We start from the raw sequence: 22975 nt of genomic DNA on the forward strand, positions 1-22975 counted from the left end.
GAAGATGTCTAAAATTGCCCAAAAAGCTTTCTCTTGGGGGTTTTCAAGTCAAATTTTCCACTTAGGAAAACTGACTTTCAAAATGGTGGCCTCACTTGTGAAAGTGCAACTTTTACAGTCAGAAAAATGGAAAATATATATATCCCCCAAAGAACTGAGCTCCTAATTGCAGCTGACTTATTGCATTGCCCAAGTACAAAGCTGAACTGTAAAAGTATAAAATAATGCAAAAAGTCACTAATTCCTTTCTGTATGAATCACAACATTAATATGGGCAGGGTAATAATCTGTAAGGGTTTTAAGAAAAGAAAATGAACATTCACAGGGTCTAATTTAGAAAAATTTGTAAGTATATTCATGTTCAGCTTTACTTGCATATTTTACTCATATTTTAATAGTGATTCAAGTAAATTTTGTCAATTCATATTTCCTAGCTGATTTTGGCCTAGACATTCAATATTTCCATGCTTCATCCTTCACCTGCCCCATGCATGAAGCTGGTGCAGTAAGAATTCATTTTGAGACATTGGAAGGGATCCTCAAACCTGGGAAATGCTGAATGAAGGGAGGGCCACAAACAGCAGAATAATGTGGCAGCCACCAGCATTGCTGAGATTCAGCTCTGCTTTCAACCTGGCTGCTCTTTTTGTCCTTTGCTGTTAGTTTTAGTGGTTATTTCTTTCCTAATGGATTGCTGCAGCAAAGGACTAGAAATGAGTAATAAGAGTAATTTGCTGTTTCCATTGCAAGACAACACAAGTTATATTTTCGGCGTCCAACAGAGAATATTGCAGGGAGAGCAGAGCCATGAGCGAATCCCAGGGAAGGTTAAAGGGAAATGCCAAGGCTGCAAGGGGCTCACTCAGTCAAGCAGAGACAGGCAGCAAAGTTCAGAGCCTGCTGAGGGTGAGGGCAGGGAATCGTGACTCCAGGCTGTGCCATCCCAGGGCTGGGGCACCAGGGAGGTCACAGCTGGAGCAGAGGGACAATGTCTGCACAGCCAAGGCTTGCGAAACTGGGTAAATTCCCAACAGCAGAGGCTGTTGAGAATAGATCCTGAGTTCAATGCATTTCCAGAGCACTGGGGGTTGGTGAGAGTGGCACTGTCCTGCTCACAAATGTCAGATTTTCCTTCTCAGACAGATCCCACGGTTTCCAAGCAGCATTTTCAACCTGGGCAGGGTCAGCTCTCGTGTCAGCTCGGCCACCACTGGAGACAAAGTGCCTGCTGGCACCCCCGGGTGGCCCAGGGACACTGGGAATGCACAAACCCACCGGGACAGCTCGGGACTGGCACTGCTTGGGGCTCTGCTGGGTACAGCTGGCACCAGTGGGGGCACCACGAGGCTTTTGGGGGAAAAATCAGCTGGATTGGGAATGGAACTGAGATCTCCTTCCAGAAACTGTATCCTTTTAGCATTACCATCCTCAGCAACCCAGGATTTATACTGCTGTGTAGTCCCTGTTTAGAGTTTTTTGTTTTCCTCTCCTCTTTCTACCCCTCCATTCCTCCATATTTCAGCTCAAGAACAGCAGCCCAGAGTAATTACCCACTCTACTTTCCTCATGGTTAACCTCTGTTCTTGGGGTTTAAAAACCTTTAAAATCAGTAGCAAAGAGAAGCTGTGCTTTTTGTTGAGCTCACACTTAGGAGTGAGCTACTTCACAAACCAAATTTTATAATGTAGTTGTAATTAATTACATCACAGTTATTTTAATTCTGCATAAAATTTTGCTTGTTGCAACTAAATACCTTTAAAATATAAAGCGAAGACACAAATATTACTAATGAAAGGAATATGTACAACATGAGCTCAATTGAAATAACTTTACAATGTTAATAAATTAAAATCAGTATCAATGAATAAGAAATAACATTCCTAGGTAAAAGTTAAATGTTCAGATTCAGACAAAGGGATCAGTTTAAAGCAAATTAACATTGTCTAATATGAGGAAATGTGAGCTTCTTACTAATGACTGACTGCCTTTCACTTGAAATAATTTCACTCCAGGCCAGCACAGGGAAAAAAGGAATTTTTAAAAATAAATATATAATCATGCTGGGCCAGCACAGGGAATGGTCATGCAAGGAGGACAAGCAGCACCTTATGAGCAGCATTTGTGCTTTTAGGTCATGCAAGTTGTTCCAAATACATTAATCATGTTTCTAGACTGCTCTACTAGACAGTAAAAAACCGGGATCATTTTATGTTCAGCATAAAATCTGTCTTGATTTTCATCCACTGTGACACTTTTCAGATTTCATTCTTGTATTAAAAATTGTGCAAAACTGGGTTAATTGAACAACAGTAGAAGACAATCTGTTAGAGATGGTATGTGAAGCCCCTACATGGGACAGACATAAAATTTGTAAATCTTTTTCTGAGCAGTTTAAATTAAGGTTTTGTTGAAGTAACATTGAAAGTCAGACCCTCAGATCAGCTGGTTTTATACATTTCCTAAATGCCAGGAGGTAAAACAAGCACCAGGAAACAAAACAAGTGCTATGATCATGCTGTTGAAGGAGTAAAGTAGATTTTTGCCGTTCACAGGCTCGATTTTGATTTCATTACACTACTGTAAATCCAATTTAAATGGTGTTAAAAGACTCCAAAGGCTTGAAAGTGCATGTGAAAACAAGAATTGTGTAAAGCATCCCCTAGATGGAGCAGGTTGGCAAGGACCCTGCATGTGCACAGGCGTCTGCTGTGCTGCCACACTCAGCTTTACAAAGAATTCACAACCAAACTTTGATGGAGGACACTCATTTTACACTAATTTTACACTCATTTTGCACCCCTTCAGCACATGACTGATCAATGTTCATTGCTGGTCACTCAGAAAAACCATCAGGACATTCCTGTGCTGAAAATGACACACACATCCTTCCTGGTCAACACATCTGCAATCCTTCGCTAAAATAATCTCCATACCAATCAGCAATAATTAATATTTTTTAAATATGTTTTCTTAGCCCTGTAGAACCAAGTGCAGCTACAAGGGAGTGTGATGTGATCTCCCAAAGGCTCTTTTACTACATCAAAGTTCCAAAATGAAGGAAGGTTCAGAGGCCCAGGTATCTCTTTCAGTTATAACTTTTCAAAGTTCTAAGGATTGAATATAAATTTTACATGTCTATAGCACTTTGATCTACAGGGAAAAAAAAATAATCATGGCTGTAAGGCAAGCAATTATATTTATTTGTCAATTATGAAATTAGATTTAGAAGTCACTAGAGAATATCAATTCTGAATGCCCCATAAAGCTCTGCTAATAACTACAGATACCCATGATTTTGACCTTTCTATTATTTAGACTTATATTTCCTTCCATTTATATGGCTTGATAAAATTTAATGATGCTTCACCATTTAACTGAATTTCCCATGCTCACAATGACTTCTGAAAATGATTTTGTCTGGGTTTTGTTTGTTGTGCAGAGCAAAGCTGACAAGAAATCATAGAGCCCATTTCAAGTCAGGCCATGCAGGAGTTTTTGGAAGGTAAAGAAGTATCTGGGACAGACAAAGAATTCCCTCTTTTCCCACAGTTAAATGAAATCCCTTCAATAAACACACCCATCTAACACATCTAACCAACATTTTCTAAGAAGGAAGAGGTTTATATGAAAAGCCTCGTGAGAATTTACAAGCTTGTAAAGTATTCCTCCTCAACTTGCCTCTTTTTTTAATCTTTAAAAATAAAATACTCTAAACACAGCACACAGTCTCAGATGGCGAAAGGAAGGGATTAAAAATAGTAGCAGAGTATTTTAATGAAATGGGAACTGTTTGCCCCACTGGAGTGCAGGGAATGAGCATTTCTGACACCCTAATTAACAGAATGCAACCAGAAAAACAGCAGTTTCCACATGGAGGAATATTGACTTCTGTCTCATTTTAATTATTTTCTACAAATGGGGCAAAATTTTACTCATAACAAGGATTTTGTGGTTTTTACCTAGGTCAGGGGTGTAAGAGCAAGTTTATCCACCACTTTTAGAAACACTCTAATCTTGAACTTTTGCAAAATTTTCAGTATAATTGGCTTCAGGGTGAGTTGCCTTGAAATGTGTTTTACCTTAAGCCACGCTGAGGTGTTTTACATATTAATGAATCCTAAAGATTTGGTAAATTTAAAGGAAATTCCCTGAAGCTCTTATGCAGCTGCTGTATGAACACACCTGATTTCCAGTATTTTCAACGCTCAAAACCACCTTTGCAGCAATCAAAAAGATTCCTTTTGTAAATAATATTACTTTTTGAACCTGAGCAGCAAGGACAATGAGCAGAATATATGTATAGCATAAATAAACATAATGCAGCTGTACAATTACATAAAACAGGATCTCAGATAATAGGGATCACTACTATTGTGCATACAGTGTTTTAATTTAAGGTCACTCAACCACAGTGACTTAATTCTGGGAAAAAATATTAACCCTGAGTCCAGGGGAAAAAAAATATAAAAATAACCCCTTTTGACAGCCAAATTGCATCTCAAGCTAAGATTCAGAGCCTGAGACTGCAGCCCAAAATAAGAATTTCCCTGTGCAGAGCAGGGAAATTTTTGTGTTTGTGTGTGTTCCAAAGCAAATGGCATTACTGCCTCCCATCTGAGAGCATCCTCATGCACTCAAGCAGCTCTTCACAATGGCTGAGGACACAGAATTGCTTATTAATGTGTGAGGGGCTCCCAGCACTGGAGAGGGAGGGTCCAAACTGAGAGTGTTCTTATCTGGCTTTTTAAGTCTGAAACACAATGTGGTCTTGGCCTTTCTATGTGTTGTTTACAAAGAAATTGTAAATAAAGAAATAGCAACAGGAAAATTCTGTTCTCCCAGGACCTTGATCCATTTGGTTTAATATTATTTTCTCCTTAACAAATTTCCACTTTCTTGACAAAGTAAAGATTCAAATGCCTTTAGCTGGTGGCAAAATAAACACATTTTGTTCATTAAATCTGTCTCTAAAGCTGTGATCTGTATCCTGTATTTTTTTCCAGGTAAACATTATCCAGAAGTTTTCTATTTCCTTGCCTGCTAAGGCAGGGGAAAAGAAGAAGATGAGTGAATCTCAGGCTGGGGTGTGGGGCAGCTCCAGATGAAACACCTGGGAGAACCTCTCATTCTGCATATCAATAGCTGATGAGCTGGAAATGGATTTCCCTGTGATTAAAGGGGATGTAATAAAGGGTATTGCTGATTTCCTCCTCCTATTAGCTCATTTAAAGTCTTTCATATCCTTTGTATTTGTAATACAGGTATTTGAGAAACATTTTCATATAAATTATATTTTAAAAGTATTGCTTCCCCTCCACTGGTACGTGGAATATGGATGTGATCATTCCATTGCCATTTCCTTTCCAGCAGGCAGCTGAGATTAAGCCAACACAACTGGATCTGACATTCTGGCTGTGTGAAATGAGATTCCTTCCACCAACCCTGTGGAAAATTGTCTCATTTCAGAGGTGTTGAGCAGCCCCCACCTCTCAGCAAAGTCAGGGCTTTTGGATCCCTGACCCTGATTATTTTAGGGATTAAAAATGGACAAAATCATCCCATTTTACCCATCTGGACTGGAAATTTTGCCTCCAGTCTCTAATGCTCTGCATTCTATTGTCCCATGGTGTCAGGTAAATATTCACTATATCCATCAACTTTTACTTGGATTGGGCATATTTCACCTTTGCTGGAAAAACAACAACTACCAAGGGCTTTTCATGGGCCTGAGATTTGAAGAGCTGCTAGAAAAGTTTGCTTTTGGTTTCCTGGCAGGCTTGGACAAACCTCCAGGGGTGATGAAGGTACCAGCCTATGCTTACAATAAAAACCAAAGGAATATTCAATGCAAATAAATAAATTCAGTACATTTAACACCAAAAAAAAAAAAAAAAAAAAAAAAAAAAAACCAAAAAAAAACCCCAAAACAAGACACTTTTTTTTTTTTCTAATAACAACATCAGGAATTTTCCACCAGAGTAATCTTCTCCAAAACCTTAAACTGTGAAAAGCAAAGGAAATCTTTGCAGGGTGCCTTGGATCCAGAACCTCTTTGAGGAGAAGGAAACAACCCTCAACAGGCAGCAATATTCTCCCAGCACTGGATGGGGGCATCATGCAGCAAAGCACATGCCAGGAGGTTTCTGCCTCCACTGAATTCTCATGGTGCACCACAGGCTTTTAGAAGCTTGAAATATTATTTATCTGCTTGTTTTCCTTATGTGAGTCAAGCAAATCCTGATTTCATGCACTGGTTTTAACAGATTTTTGTTTTTCAGTGATATCACCATCAATTTTTTTTGTTGGTTTGATGGTCTCAAAAGGAGGTGCAGAAAGGAATCCTTAATGCAAGCCTCATAAATATTTACATTAAAATTTATGCATAAATTAAAATAAATGCTAATTTATAAAAATATAATTAAAGTAAATAATATTTAATGCCTATATACAATTATTATTATATAATTGTTATATAATATTATAAGGATTATATTATTATTGTATAATTTAATAATCGATGCCTATATTAAATAATTTAAAAAGAAATAATTTAAAATTTAAATAGTTATAATACATATTTAATAATAATTTATGCCTAAAATTTATTTAAAATTTATACTTCAGAAAAACTTGCACCTTGCTTGAGTTCAAAGGCTGGAACTGAACCCAAAGTATTTTTTAAGTGTCCATTTCAAGCTAGCAGATGTGAGCACGAGTTGTGAGTCTATGAACAAATGTGGAAACACGATTTTTGAGCTAACTGCCTGGAGCAATTTCTGAAGCAATTTTCCACAGCAGAGAAGAAGCTCAGATGACTCATAAACTCTAAAACAATGTGGCTAAAACCACATTTCAAACCCTTTCTTGCTTCTATTCTTCTGCCGTGCTATATCTGTTGATTTGCATTTTTTTCTGAAGAGCTCAATTTATATTTTTTAAAAAACTTCCAGAGTCTGATGCTATCTAGAGAGACAGAGGGAAGTTTGTGCTAACTTTAAATAGCACCTCATTATATGAGCATCTGGATGCTCAGAAATGAACTGCTCCTCACAAAAATCATCAAGGCCCTTCAGAAATACCAGGGATGTTTTTCACCTGTTTCCTTTTCCATTGCACCCCTCCTCAGAGCTCTCAGGAGGATGCTCTCTCTCATCCATTTTTACTGCAAGGACTCACTTTAACGAGTGATTTAAAAATCACAAAAGGTCTGGGTTGGAAGGGATCACCTCATTCCATGCCATGCCAGGCAGGGACACCTTCCACTGCTCCAAACCCTGCCCAACCTGGCCTTGAAAATCTTCCAAATGTAGGAAACAAATTATTTTGAACCCCAAAAATTTTTTTTTTCTTACTGGGACACTGTTGATAAATGGCTTTTTTGGGGGATTTTTCTGTGATTTTTTTTTTTCTTGTTCAAGCACATACATTGAAGATGTTGGCCTTTTTTTCTGTTCTCCTCCAAGATATACCCATGAACATTCTTTCAGACAGGAATTCCATAGTTTAACCTTTGCTAGAAAAGGTTCCTGGATATTTCCCTTCACCCAGTTCCATTCTGTTATCCATCAATACAATTCACACAAGTGAATTACCCAAAATTCCAACTTCACTGATTATATATTTGTGCCTCATTGTCTTTTGAAATTTTCCCTATCTTTTTTCTTCCTTTACTCCTTTTCCCAGTTTTGCTCCTATGTATTCCAGAGTGAAAAGTTGAGCTATATTTGATTATTTCAGCAATACATTTGTAGCTCCTCAGGTTAAAGAAAGAAGAAAAATAAATAAACTCTTTCTCATGTTGAAAACTTTTTGAAAATACATAATTTACTTAAATAAATGTTGTTTCTTTATAAAGAAGAAATTTGTCAAGAAGGTGGGAGCCACTGAAAAGGTATTATTTATCAGACAAAGACTTCACAAGAAAAAGAAATGCAGAACCAGATGAGAAACCAGCTTTAAGACAAATAGTTCCAAACCAATCTTTTTTTTCCTGTCATCATCCATCCAGTTATTACCTCAAGACATAAATTCCTGCCATTCTGGCTACCCAGTGTTCTGTTGTCAAACACACCAGGATTAGCAGAGGAGTAAATCAGTGTTCCAGCAGCACAGCAGCCTCTGCTCCTCCCTAGGAGACAATTACCCACAGCAAAGGTTGCTTCCAGAGATGGATTACCCAGGAAAAGGTGGATGTGTGGAGAGGCCATTTGAGGTTTCCCCTACTGCAGGAAGGGGCTGAACAAAGAGAGAAATCTTAGTGGTTCTTTACTTGGGCAGCCTCCACCAAAATCGGGATCTTGGGAAAGCAGGAATGGATGGTTCTGCATCAGCCTGGCACCCTGAGAAGAGTGTTCAACAATAAAGCGTGGAGCAGGAGCAGCAGCTGGATGTGCTCTCCTTAATGCACATTTTATTTAAAACCCAATGGATGCTGACAGCAGCAGGAGAAGCATCCATGATTGTTTTACAAGGAGACAAAACCACAGCCATGGGTTCTGGTACTGGATGAGTCTCTTTGCAGATGAAGCCTTGTCTTTAACCTGATAAGGATGTTGTTATTCTTTTCTGCTCTGACAGAGATTAGTATTAGATAACAAAATCAGAACCACAGAAATAAATTATTGACCTTTTCTGATGTACACCGAGCTCAAAGCCAAAACACAGAAATTTCTAGAATTAAAAAGGAATTCAAGTGACTGAGATTTTGAATCCACATAATTGTACCTCTCCAGATGTTTGCACAAGAGCTAAAATCCACACAGCACTATTGCAGAGAGAGGAAATGACCATGCAGAACCAAATTTGTCCTGGGCTCTTTTTAGTTCCAACCCTTCCTGTGCTGCTTTTTTTTTTTTTTTTTTTTTTTTTGCAGTGGTTGATGAATGCAGTCACCCCCTCGTGCCTGCAAGGAGAGGGAAACTTCTCACACTATTCCTACCACGGAAGGTTTTTGAGCACAGTCTGGGCTGTCAGAGCTCAGTGGCATTTGTGGTGGACTGTGGAACCCAGTAGCCAAACTCTCCTCTCCTCATGGAGTGTACAAGCGCACATCTTGCTCAAAAACCTAAATTAAGTACTCTGAATCCCTTCACCAGTTCTTGACCGTTTCTTATTTGCTACTCATTTTCTTCTCTACTCATTGCTCTCTCCCAGAATTCTAACAAGAAATTAATCTCTTAGCATTAACTTTTCACTTGCAGCAGATTCCTTTTTGCCTACAAGCCTTAAATCAGCTGCTGCATCTCTGAGTGGTTACTGGCAGGCCCATGTACCAATAGGAAATATATTTATATGCAAAATGCTATAACACTTTCCCAGTGTTCTCCAATATTCATAACCAAGTGGAAAATATGTTTTAAATTATATCAAATATTCCAGAATGTTTTCTGCAGTGCATTGTATGGTTTAACTTAAAGATACTGTCTAGTATTTTCTGAGATGGGCTGCACAGAAAATAGAAAAGTGTTCAGGAAGTTACCTTTCCCATTCCTGTTTATTGAAACTAAGAATGTTCTGTTTGATCCATTACACTTATCAGTAATAGTCTGAATTACAGTAGATAATTTATCTTCCCTGGATAGGATTGAGAAAGACAGGTTTTACTCAAACCAAAGTGCACAGCATCTTCTGCTTATCCATTTCCTCAAAATGTCATCTAAATTCTTAATTTATATTCCAAAATCTCTGTCAGTTTTCAGTCCTCCATCTTCATAAACCAAAAATTACATACTGCTCTCTATCATTCCTGGGATGAAAAAAGAAAACTTTATCTTGCTTTATCTATTGGAAATGAACATCCTCAGTTTAATTTAAACCCATCTCTTCAAGTAGGAGTAACTTACCAAGTCACTGAGATCAAATCAGACTCCCTTTCGCCTCCCCAAAATAACATTGGCATGTCAGATCATGCAATCAAATCCTGTTTGCCTCATGTGGAAGCTGATAAACTAAATATGATATATAAACTTCAGGGGACCAGTAACAAGCTGATACACCAATGCTCCTGGAAAGGAAGGCAGGAGCTTCTATTAAAACTTTTGGAACTCAGGTATTCCATGTTCTGCTCCTGCCACCCAAAAGGAGACAAGACCTGCTTTAGAACTGAAAAGAAATGCTCATTTACACAATATAAATAATGATTTTTTTTTTCATACAGCTTCCTTCCTCAAACCAAGCTGTGAGACTCCACTGGCAGCTGCTTTAGTAAAAGTTTGTTTTAACTCCATTTACACCTTTCAGTGTGATGGGATGGACTTCTTATGCTGAGATATGACATTCCCAGCAAAACCAGATGAAATTCCATGTCCCATTTTCCAATTAAATGCAAGCCAATTATAAAATACCTTTCAAAGGACTTTCAAGCCAAAAAAAATCCCCAAAAACCCCAAAGAACCAATCACATACACAGATTTACATATATAAAAATCTATATGTTCACAATACTTCAAAGCTCCTTTTAGACAATAAATTTCAAATCCTCCCTACACTCTGTGCACCCAAAGAACTGAAGTTTTGAAGAATTCCCCTTACCTGAAGACACTTCTGAAAAACTCAGACAGCCCTTAACAACTTAGACAAGATGACAAATCCCCTGAAGGCATGAGGAAATCACTAATGGAATTTCCCCCTATGTAAGAAATAAAAACCTTCCCATATTGGTTGGGGAAGAAGGGCCAGAAAACACTGGAAAATCCCTGTGTTTTGGAGTTTTTATTGGGTTTTTGGGGGGTAGGGGGTGCATTGGAAATTTTGGTGCAGCATTGTTTAATGCAAATATTATATTAGGCTAATAAATAAGCTGCCAGGCATTATACATGCTTGAAAAAAAGAAAAACTTAAATTGATCAAACTCTGTACAGAAGTGACAGGAAGTTGGGGGCTGGAAGGGGATTACCCTGAGCAGATGGGGAAGGGAAGGACTGACAAGAAAAGGCTTCACATGCCCTGCTCAGCCCCATGGCTCCATCCCAGTGCAGGCACAGAGTCAAACTCATAACAGCTTCTAAAACTTTCTGATCAAACTTAGACCTTTTTACGTCTCACAGGAAAAAAAAAAAAAAAACTTTTTTTTTTATTATTCTGGAGATCTTTTCCCTCTCTTATGTGCAACTTTCCCTGAATTGCTGCCTGGATAGGCATTGAAAGCTGCATTCCTGAGCTGTGTGGAGCTCCACCGTCTGCTGTGGGCTGAATCAGGTGCCAAAAAGGATTTTGGCAAGCCAGAAATTATTCAGGAGGGAGGGATTAGGCCAAACCCCAGCATTTGACCTCTCACTGTTTCAGCACAAGAGGCCACCACCTGTGGTGGCCATGGAATGGCTACTCTGTGTTGTCCTCTGTGATATTTAGATGAAGATATTAATAGGAGAAGCTCCCATTAGAAGAGGTCTGAAAACTGAAAATTGAAGTATATTGGAAGAAAATTTAATTAGGATCTTTTAGTTCATCAGAGGGCTGTGGAATGACTGTGAATGATCTTACAGGGCTACAGAGACTTGTAGCTCCCAGAGGAATATGACTCTACAACTTTCCTTCAACATTTATAATGAAAATTCAGCTGCAAAAAAAAAAAAAAAAAAAGTGTGATAAACCTAAATTGAACTGAAGCAGCATAACTAATTTTTACAGTCTAGTTACTGCTACTATCAAATATTCATTTCTCTCAACAAGCAGGTAACTATGGCAACAAACACACCATATCTGTATGAAAAGGTGCCAAGAAACAAAAAAAAAGTGAGAGTCTTTACATTTAACTCAGGTTTTTTAACCTTCTTTAGAATTACCATTACAGCTATCAACTATTTAAAATATGTGCAAAAATTAATTTAGTAAAATATTATGAAGACACAATGGGAAGGCTCCCATTCCTCTCTGAAAACTGCAATCAAAAGTGATTTCCAATTAAAATACTTTCTGACAAGAAGAAGAAAATTAATTTAAATTTTAGCTCTAGGACGAAAGGAGAACGAGCAACGTCATGTTTCATTTTCTTCAGCCTGTCACTTCAATTCTCTTTTGAGGAGGACTTATTTTCAGATGATATAATTACAATCCTGAAATGGCAGTTTTAAATATACAAGACAGATGTTTATTAAGTTGAAATATATTTGGAATAAAATTTACTATTTCTCTTTGCTGTGGAATCAAAGGCCAGATTCTGGGCCTTTTTTTTGTTGCAGTTTCTTAAAGCTGGAATATTTCCATGATTTTTGGAATTGGAATGAAATTATTTCCCATTTATTAATTATTGCTAATTCCCATTTATTATTTTCCCTGTATTTCCCATCGGAATTCTGTGATATTTGGAATTGGAATGGAATTATTGCCCATTTCATAGACTAGAAGTCTCCCTGCCATGGCACTACCCCACATCTCACCTCAGTGTGAGTGTTGCCTGGCCTAAATCTACTTTTAATGTTTATGCAGGGCAACATCCCAATATAAATACTATAAAGAAAAATTAAATGGCAAAATTATTCAACTCTTATGCTGAAACCATCTCATCTAGGGCAGGTGGTGGTCCAGGATTCTTAAAAACATTAAATGAGCAGCGTCAGGAAAAATATTCTGAAGATGTCAGATGTTGTTTGCCAAAGAAAAGTCTCCATTCATAAATGCTGCTCCCTGCACCATCAGCCTGCAAGGGAGAATTCATATTTCAGTATTTCAGAAGCAGGCATCTGTTTGGGGATGGTGGGATAATATGGCACAAACTTAAAATGTTTACAAATTACTTTTCTGAGTGAGCAATATCTTCCCTTAAAAGTGATTTATCTCTGGTCTCCAAGGAGTCAGCTCTTACTTGTTCTGCAGGGAGAATGATGCTTTATGGATTTCCTCTCAAGGAAATAAAGTTTGCTTCGAGGTGAAAAAAAAAGAGAAAAAAAAAAAAGAAAAAAAGAAAATAAAAGCCGTCGTACAAGACAGATCGGGTTAAAGATGTCACAAGCAAATTATGCCCGACCATTTGTGTTCATCTTGGGTTCATTTTGGGACCATTTGGGTTCATCTTGGGTGCAGCCCTGGCTGGGCTCTTGTGCTGCCCAAGGTGGATCCATGGAGGAGATCCTTTTAATGAATCCCTGCTTTATTCTTTAGATCTGCCCAGCCTCTGTTCTAGGGCAGCCTTCTCAGGGCATCACAAACTGTAAAACGTCATCAAATACAGAGTTTGGGCACAAGGAGCAGCACTGGGATCACTGACAGGGGGTGCAGGGATCCTCCAGCCAGGGGAAATCCATCACCTGAGGAACTCCCAGCTGCATCAAACAGCACAGAAAGGACAGAAAGAACCAGGCTGGGCTAAGGGGAACTTTTTGTCTGCACTAATGCACCACATTGGATTAATGAGTACATTGAATGTCTTCATTTATGCCTTAGGTTTGGAGCTTCTGAAGGGTTTCAATGTACACAGTATGGGTGTAATGGACAACATTTACAATTAAAAACAGACTCACAGGCAGCCACTGTCTCACTAGGATGTTCCAGCTGTATTTTAATTAAGACTTCAATTTTTGAGATTTGTTTAATATACAAAAATTAAAAACAATCAGGTAAAAAGTTCTGTGAATGTTTTACAAGTGGAACACCAGTGGATCCTCCAGGCCAGAAGAGAAGCAGAGGAGAATTTAATTAACATGACTCATTATGTTTATTCACATTCTCCTCAAATTACCTTTTAATTGATACAGTGAAATAGAAACAGAAAACTAAAATTAATGTTATCCATGTAGACTAAGAGGGGTTTATTTTAACCTTGAATAGAGTTTTGTAAAACTCTACAGTACAGACTGAAAACTTAAAGTTGAACACACACACACATTTAATTAATGTTATTGTAATTAGATACTTCAGCACAAAAGAGAGCTAAATTTGGGTAGAATTTGGAGAGAAAGAAATTTCCCAATTGATGGAATTAAGATACCATCTCCTACAAGAAGGCATATTTTAAATTATTTTTGTTACATGCACTCTAAAAATAGAAAGTCATAAGAAAGATAAAAGAAAGTGAAAATAAAATGATAAAGATATGTCTGTTGTCTGATGACATTTGGGGAATCAAAAATAAATCCCCATTGGTGCTAGAGGAATTATCCCAAAATAACACACTGGGAAATTGGAATTATTCTAGCAGAACTAAAAATAACCACCTACATATTTGAAAATGCTCTTTTCATGTTAAAAAAAAATCAAAAAATCAGGTCTAGCACCTCTGGGGTAACTCTTGTTGAATTCCAAGTACTCGAAGCTGCAACTCCACCAAACTAAGCAATTATTCCTATGGTAACTTTGAGGTAATTCCATTTATTTTCAGTGCTAAATCTACTTGATTAGTGCTGGTTGTAAACTGACCACTTCCAGATGTTTTTCTTTCTGCTCTCTTAAGCACTGAGCATTCTGAAAGTATTGATACTTGTATTCAGAAGCCAGACTTTGAAGATAAAATATCCTAAAGTTTTGTTTCCAAGCATTAACTGTGCTGTACACTGCTTCTATAGCAGGAAGCTCATCTTGTCCAGCCAGCAAAAACTGTTTGGAAATGGGAAACTTCCAAGAAAAAAAATGGGATTAATCCACAGTGATGCACTTCTACCTTTTAGAGTCATATTCCTTGGCCCCAAGCAAGGGATGAAAAAACACTGCCAGTGAGAATCTTTCAGATTTTTTCTCACCTTTTGGCACCTCTTAAGTCTACATGGATAATATTAATTTTTGGTTTTCTGTTTATGTACTCACCCACCTCTCCCTGAACTGAAACCACTGCCCCAAACATCTGCAAAATGTGTAGTGTGTCCTCAACCTGGAGTTTCTAAAAGTTTTACCATCTTCAGTCATAGATGAACATTGAAGACCATTGTGCTCTTAGTTCTGGGAGAACATGTGCCAGCATTTAGCAATTAACCATTTAGCAATTAACCATTTAGCAATTAACCAGCTCCTCTGCAAAACCTGAAGCTGGAGGCTTTTTTTATTCTAAGTCCACCAATTCTTTTCCCCTCTCAGACAGCCACTTGTCACAGTGGGATTTTCACCTCTCAACATCCATAAAGTTAATATTCCTCTCTTTTTTTTATTTTAATAAAGAAACACAAAAAAAAAAATAAAAAAAGGACATTTCCATTATCAGCCTCTATTCAAAACATGTGGGCAGCTGATATCATGTTCTGTGTCACTCTTTGTAAGTGCCTTGAGGATGATATTTTTAAAATCTCTCTGCAATGCATCAGTGTCAGAGAAACTCAGGATGTTTGGATGAGTGACACTTCTAGAGGATGAGCAAACTATCTGCCACAGGAGGTAGTGATACCCAAACTCCTAACCCAAAACATCAGAGGGAGAAGATAAATATTGCTTAGTGCAGCCACAGAGAGCTGCAGGTTTGAAAAATCATATTCACATCATCTTGTGGGAAATGTGGAGATTTTCCAGGAAGAAAACTGTGAGAGCTGGAGCCCCCAACAGCTCAGAATCCTGAGTGCATAACACACTTGGGGAATGAAGGGCCAGTAGCCCAGCTAAGAAATAAATCCAACATTCTAATGAAGAACCAGGAACGCTCCTTCTTCCCTCCTTGTCAGAGGGAGACACAGACAAAGCAATTAAAAGATTCCTTTGTGAGATATCTTGGGATTCTTGGGGAGGAAGGGAATGTCCTTGCAGGACCTCTGCCTTTAAGTGGCAATTTATCCCACCTGCAAGCTCCAGGTTAAAAGTTTGACAAGGACATGCAGCAATTCTCCAGATTGTATGGGGTGAAACCATAAAGAAGCCCCTGCAGGTGGATGCTGGCCAGCTGAGCTGCAGGAGGATGCCCTGGGGGCTGTGCTGACCAAAGGATTCTACCTGCAAAATTGTTTCCAACAAACCAGAGCTCAGGACTGCCACAGAGGGGCCAAGGTGGGGATTTGGGAGCATCTCCAAAGGGTTTGGCTGTTCCAGAGGAAAAGGTAAATGCAAAACACAGAACACAAGCATCAGCTTCTGCAGGGAGATGTTCATTCACAAAGACAGCAGAAGTGTTTGCTCAGCTTTGTTCCAGAAGTGCATTCTCACACCTCATGCTCTGTGTGGGGAAGAAAAGCCATCCAGTGATGTATCTGCCTCAGGGTCTGGGTGCTGCACTCCCTGCCCAGGATGAGACAGGAACATTGTGTGGGAATGATGAGATGGGCTCATCCCTCATGGATTTTTACAGAAGAGAAACTCCGGTCCTATTATTGTCAGATAATTTTCTCACTTTATATTTTTTTTTTAATCAGACTATCAAGCTATGTGTTAAATGAAATTAGAAATTATCTAACAATGTCATGAAAGATTTGTAGGAATTCTGCCACTGCATCTTCAAACAGGTCAGATTTGTGTTTTAATGAACATACATATCCTCTCATGTTCTCTCAATAGGAGATTTTCCTGTTTCTAACCTGAATCACACTACTCATATTTTGACATATAATTTTGACTTTTATTTCTCCTTTGCACAGCTTCTTTCTAGATTCAAGAACAGGTTAATGAGCTTTCCCATCAAAAACATAATAGGAATCAAACTAAGAATTACTGGTAAACTAATTTTTTTTTTCCCTCACTACAGGCATTTAAGCCCAAATACTGAAAAATCCATCATAAAATTAACTTCTTCTTTCTAGATTCAAGAACAGGTTAATGAGCTTTCCCATCAAAAACATAATAGGAATCAAACTAAGAATTACTGGTAAACTAATTTTTTTCCCCTCACTACAGACATTTAAGCCCAAATACTGAAAAATTCATCATAAAATTAACTATAAATGTGGTTTTACATCTCACTAAGAAGCACTTTCAATCTCAGTCCATTTTTCCATAAGTAACATTATAACTGGCAGACTTTTTTCTCCCCATTTCTAATATTTCAGATATAATGGACTATGGAGTATCCTCTGAAAAAGGACCAAAGACCCATGAGTTTTATTCTGACTCAAGACCCTCTGTTGCTTATGTTCACAAGCATCAGAAACCAAAATGTAAGAAATGCATTAACCAAGGGAAAATGGTGAATACCTTGTTTATCTTGTATATTAAGCAGAAAGAAATATGAGATATTGCTGTATCTATTACTAAAACCCCTTAAACCATAGAAACTGAGGTTCAGCTCTGGAATTTACCATACTGCAAAACAAGTTAAAGGTGTGCAAGTGGGAATTCTGTCAGAGAAGACAAGACAAAATGATACAATTATTCCAACTCAGAGCTGATATGCTCCAAGGTATATGTTTTCCCACAATTGCTGTAAATATGAATATGTTAGAGGTTAATACGAAGATCAAATGTGGAATGCATTTGCTGAAAAGATTAATATCTTTTCATTAAAAATGAGAGTGCACTGTTGGTTCAGCATTTGCATTTAGATCGAGTAGGTAATAAGTATATTGACTGCTAAGACACCTATCTCCAAAAGGGAAAATATGAATAAAAAGGGTGGTGTCCATATGCAGAAGTGGACAAGATTTTTCTCTTTTCCACTGCTACCCCTTCAGAGACCTGAGCACCTTGATTTGCTCACGCCAGCAGGGCTGCTCCGTGCTGTAAAGAACATTTCTGCCCTGCTCCACAGCAGCAGTGTGCTGCTGGATGAGGATCAGGGGCTGCTGCAGACTTGAAAACGTGCACAGCCATGCCTCCCTCCCAGCCAGGAGAGGCACTGCCTGGCTGCTGTACTCTGCTTTTTGCTGCAGGTGTGGTTTCACAGCCTTTGGTTAAGGGGGAGGCTCAGTCAAATGTTGCAGAGTCATAAAATAGGGTTGGGACCTCTGGACATTGTCCAGTCCAAGCCCCTCCAAGGCAGGAATGTTGTTCCATTCCACAAGAAAAGTGTCCAGGTGGGGTTGGGATGTCTCCAGAGCAGACTCCATGCCCTCCCTGGGAAGCTGTTCCAGTGCTCTGCCCCCTCCAGGGAAAATTATTCCTCATGTTGAGGTGGAACTATTTCTGTTTAATTTTGTGGCAATTACTCCTTATCCTGCAGCTGAACACCACCAAAAAAAAAAGAGTCTGGGACCATTCTCTTGCCATCCACCTTGGAAATATTTGTAAAGATTGACGGGATCCCCTCGCAGCCTTCCCTTCTCCAGAGTGACCAGTCCCAGCTCCTGCAGCCTCCCCTCACCAGGGAGATGCTCCAGACCCCAAACCATCCTTGTTTTTGTGGGCAGCTCACACAAACACGAGCACCGGGGGCTCCAGCTTTCCTACAGTTCATGGCAAAAGGATTTCAGCTCCATTTTCCCAAGTCGTAAAGAGAGGAAAAAGTATTTATGATTCAAACCATGGCAGACTGATGCACCAAGATTGGTGCGAATGGTCACAGAACACAGCAGCTGCTTCCCGAGCTTGTGTCAGCCCACAGCAGAACACACATTTCACTCAGCCCAGTCTAGCCCAGGGTCTCTCACAACCACAGAACACTTGAAGTGGTTTCCTTGAGGTGTTTAAAGCCACGTGTGCCAGCACACAGATCAGCACGCAGCAGACAGCTCAAACCGTTTGTTAACTTGAACTCAAATTAAGCACAGCAGTTCCTATCAAAAGCAAAAGCAGGTTACTTCTCAAACTGCGAGAAGTAAATATTTCACTTAAGCAACTGTGGTGACAGCTTTCTTTTAGTGCTTTAGTCATGAAGTTTATACAAATCACAGTTGCTTTCCTATAGAGCTGAGGGGTCTGTAACACTGAGAAAACAGCATTGTGGGCAAGCAGAAAACCCAATTCCTGACCCGTGAAGGAAATTTCAGAGTTGATTCTATGAGACCACAAGTGTTTTCTTCACTTATGCACATGAGGAGCATTGTTTTTCTCTCACTGCAGGGAAGTGTCACTTTGAACTGGAGTCTCCATCCCTGAAATTTAGGACATTTCCTCAAGGTTTCCTTCCAACTTCTTCCCCTCCCCCTGTTTTTCTTGCTTTTTGACTCTCTTTCCCTGTTGTGCTCTATTTCGTGTCATTTAGACCATATATTTTGATGGAGGGCATCCTTCTCCTCTGAATTTATGAATCAAAATGCATTCTCCAACGGATACCTGCAGGTATAATTTGCCCCCTAACACTCTTCAATCTTTATTACTGACACATTCAAGGATGCCTAACTCCCACAAGAAGAAAAAAAAAAACAACCCACATTAATCTTCAAAAATGTGTCCTTAGCTGCCTTCTGAAAATGAAAATGGATGCTCTTTGAGAAATTACCTGAGTTTTGCTTTAAACCCCCAGGATCATGCACTTCTGGAAACAATTTTGAATCTAAAAAATTTATAAATAAAAAATCTGCTGGTGTAGAAATACAAATCCTCATTGTGCCTCTTCCTTGGAGTCAGGAAGCATTCCCTCAGTTACAACACCTCAGCATCCTGTTGGATGGAGTCTGGGGGGCTCCTGCACACCCTTTTTGTGCAGACAGGACAGAAGGACTTTTTTGTAGGTGACACTTCAATATGGAAACAGCTCCAAAGCAACTCCATCACCCATCAAACACCCAGACTATTCCTAAAAGGGAGCATCCCCATCTCCAAACTCCCCATTTAGCAACAGACTTAAGAAATGGGAGCCACAGAAAAGGAAAATTTGAAGACTTATAGAAATTTTAAAAAATTTTCTTCAAATTTAGCTGGCCCTTCATAGTTAAGATGCCCAGTTGGACTTGATCAGAAAGAAGTTAATTCTTTCTTCTTTTACATTTTATTTATTTTAAAAGTATAGTATCCTTAGAAGTAACTTTTTTTCCCCCTGATAACACATTAGAAATAAAAGTATTCTTTCATTTTTTGCTCTTAATGTTGTTAACATAGATCTTTACTAATGCAAACTAAAGATCTCTCCTCTGCATCTTTGGATTTAAAGACTGAGCTCTCCAGATGTCCCAACTTTTTTTAATTTTAGTGTAAATGCCCATATTTTGATACTTTGCTCTGGAACAAGACTTTCTAGGCTATGCCATAGCTCCATTTCTGAAAATGCTGAAGCATGGAGAAACAATTTGGACTATACAGTATGGGCAAAGATTGCCAGATGTTTTCCATGTCCACATCTCAGTCTCCCCCACTGGGCAAAACCTCCAGTCTCCTGTTCCCTCTGATGCATAAACATGAAATAAATCATACTTTAAATAAAAAAAAAAAAAAAACAAAAAACAAAACAACAACAAAAAAGACCAAATCCACCCCTCAAACAAATTATATTCAACCAATTTGTCTTAAATGCAGTGAAGAGTTTCCCAAAAGCATCAAGGACCCAGCAGTGGTAAATGTTACAGAGATGGAAAATGAGAGTAATTTTAGTCAGTGTTCTAACATGCTTTGAAAGAGTTCACATAAACCTCTGGTGCATAATCACATTAATGATGAAAAATAGTTTTCTCCATGTCCATCCTAGGGAATTTTTTACTTTAATTCAGCCTCTTAATTGTTGTCTAGGGCTGCTACAATTTTAAAGAGCACACCTACAATCAGAGCAGCTGTTGACCCAGAGAAAGTTTCAGTAAAGCCTAGGAGAAGCTGCAGGTTTGAACTGGAAATCATGAATAATCAGATTCACCAGGACCAGATTTTGGAGTGTCTGGGCTGTGGAATTCCCCAGCACAATCTCACTTTCCCCTCAACCCCTACACAAAGGCTGTGTGTACTTCCATGAGCTACACTGGAAACGCTGCTGACTCAAATTCCAGTCATCAAACAGGACCAGCTGAGCTGCTCTCAGCATCCTTCCTCTTTTCCAAGAGTGGAAAAGCTGGTGGAAGGGTTTGCTGCTTTCTCTGTGTGTCTACTACAGCACATTGTCCTCTGAGGTGCCAAGAAAAGCAAGATAAGGATTGCTGAGATAAAACCATTCCTGACTCACAAATTCTCCCTCACAAGAATTTTGTCCTCAACCTCCAGCTTGTGTTTCACACTTTCCAGCAAGGCTTTCAGGAGAAAAAACACTTCTCCTTCCCGTGTTTCTACAACACATTTCATGGGAGAGCGTGACAAGGGGCCAAAATATTTAGGATTTGCTCAGGCTCCCAACAAAAAGGCATTAATAAAGAAGTTATTCTGCAAAGGAGTGGCACATGGTCCTCCATGTTTTCCTCCTCTCTGTCCCCACCTCAGGCAGACAATTTTTTATAACAATTCAATTTCACGAGCCACACAGAAATACGTAAGAGTTATTTATATAACATCAATATTAAATTGGTACCTAGATGTTTTTTCAGAATAAAAACTTGAGGCTGCTTGTCTCTAAAAGCTGCAATTATGGTTAAAAATAGAAGTTGTTCATCTTCGACCACAAATGGCAACTCCACAGGTCTGAAAAAGGAGGCCTGACCACCAGTTTCCACTCAAGACATATGGGCAGGAAGGGGAAGAGGCTGAACCCACAAAGATGACTGTGAAAAAATAAACATCCTTTTTCACAAAGCCTTGCCTCTGACAAGACAAAGTGAGACTGGATTGTAACTGCAGATAATACTTAATTTTAGGGTTAAAATTGGACACAACTGCACATTTTGGCTTGTAAACCAGTCAGATGTGGAACAACAAAAATTACTCTGTAATTTCAACAGATCCCAACTTGTCATGTCACCTTCAAAGTAAAGGTATGGAATTGGTGATTATTAAAAATCATGAGGAATTCAGATCCTGCTCTCAGGATGTACTATCCAGCCATAACACCCATCCAACTGAGGCCAGGTTTCTTGCAAGGAGACAGCATCATTATTTCATAAATCATCAGTGACCTTTGGAAGGCACTGGGAAAAGCAGCCACGTTCATTCCCTTCCATTGATTTTCTAATTTTGAGTAAATTGGTTTAATCTGGGGAATGGTTATCTATGAGGAATAAAAATACTTAGAACTGTCTTTAGAAAAGAGTAAAAAGCTTTTGAACTGAAACAATGACTTTGGAAGGGAAACTTGAGGGGAGAAAAAGTAGTGGTTTCATAAACTTTAACTTGGGCACCATTCTGTGTCCAGGCACCCAAATATGAATAAAATTAGAATCTCTTAAACTTAAAAACACAGATATTCAGGTCCAGACATTAGTTTCACTCCACTGTGTTCCTGGTGTATGCGTCTGATTTACCCATGAAATATTTGTTGTTGGAAAAGCCTGTAGAAAAAACTACCCACCTAGAAAGGGAAGTGTTTAATCTGGTAAAATGAAAAATAATGTGCTGAATATTGAGAACGTTGGACAATCCTGAGTCTAATCAACTTAAAACACAAGCTCAGTGACTCAGCACGCACCTGAAACATCCTGCAAGAACAGAATTTGGGCGTCTCCAGGAATTTAAGAGCACTCAGGACTACTTTATCAAAGGAAATTGTGATTTATAGAGTAACTTTTTCTGGTGCCAAGATTTTATACATTCTGGTATCTAAACCTTTGGATTAACTGATTGCCTCTACTTTATTATCTTCTGAACATGAAATGATCATGCCTAAGCTTTCTTTGCCATCAATTTATGCTCTCATAATGTTAATGATCTGTTATAAGCATAGATTTTGGCACTGTGGCAATTCACCTTAAAGCCACCTGAGGATTACCTGTTCCTTCCCTACCCCTTGTTGTATTTTCTTTTTTTGACTACGGGATAGCAAGTTAATTAGTTCAATAATTCCACTCATAAAAATATTTTAGGAAAGATATAGAGCACTAAACTAATACTCTCAGAGTGATCTATACACACAATTAGCTCTGGGTGTCAATTACTAACTCTAAGTTGAAGGCCACTTAACCCTGAGATCTTCTTTCTCACTACACAACACTAAATGTCTTGCACAGATATTATGAACTACTAGATTTATAAACATTGATCAGAGCTTAGAACTAGTTAGGTCTAAGTAAGAAATAAAAATAATTCTTAAAAGAAATGAGCATCCTCAAAAGTGAGCATCTGAATTCCCACACAACAATACCCAGAGGCTCTACTCACAGCCCAGAAGAAGATTAGAGGCACAACCATCAAA

At 38.7% G+C, this 22975-nt stretch overlaps 1 protein-coding gene across 2 annotated transcripts in view; it reads right to left on the minus strand.

Moving 5' to 3' along the window:
- The window catches only part of CDH13 (cadherin 13), a 432177-nt gene that overhangs the window by 104354 nt on the left and 304848 nt on the right, over positions 1-22975 (minus strand). The window lies entirely within an intron of this gene.

Source organism: Pyrgilauda ruficollis, unplaced genomic scaffold (assembly GCF_017590135.1).
Source record: "Pyrgilauda ruficollis isolate IOZ18807 unplaced genomic scaffold, ASM1759013v1 scaffold13, whole genome shotgun sequence".
NCBI lineage: Eukaryota > Metazoa > Chordata > Aves > Passeriformes > Passeridae > Pyrgilauda > Pyrgilauda ruficollis.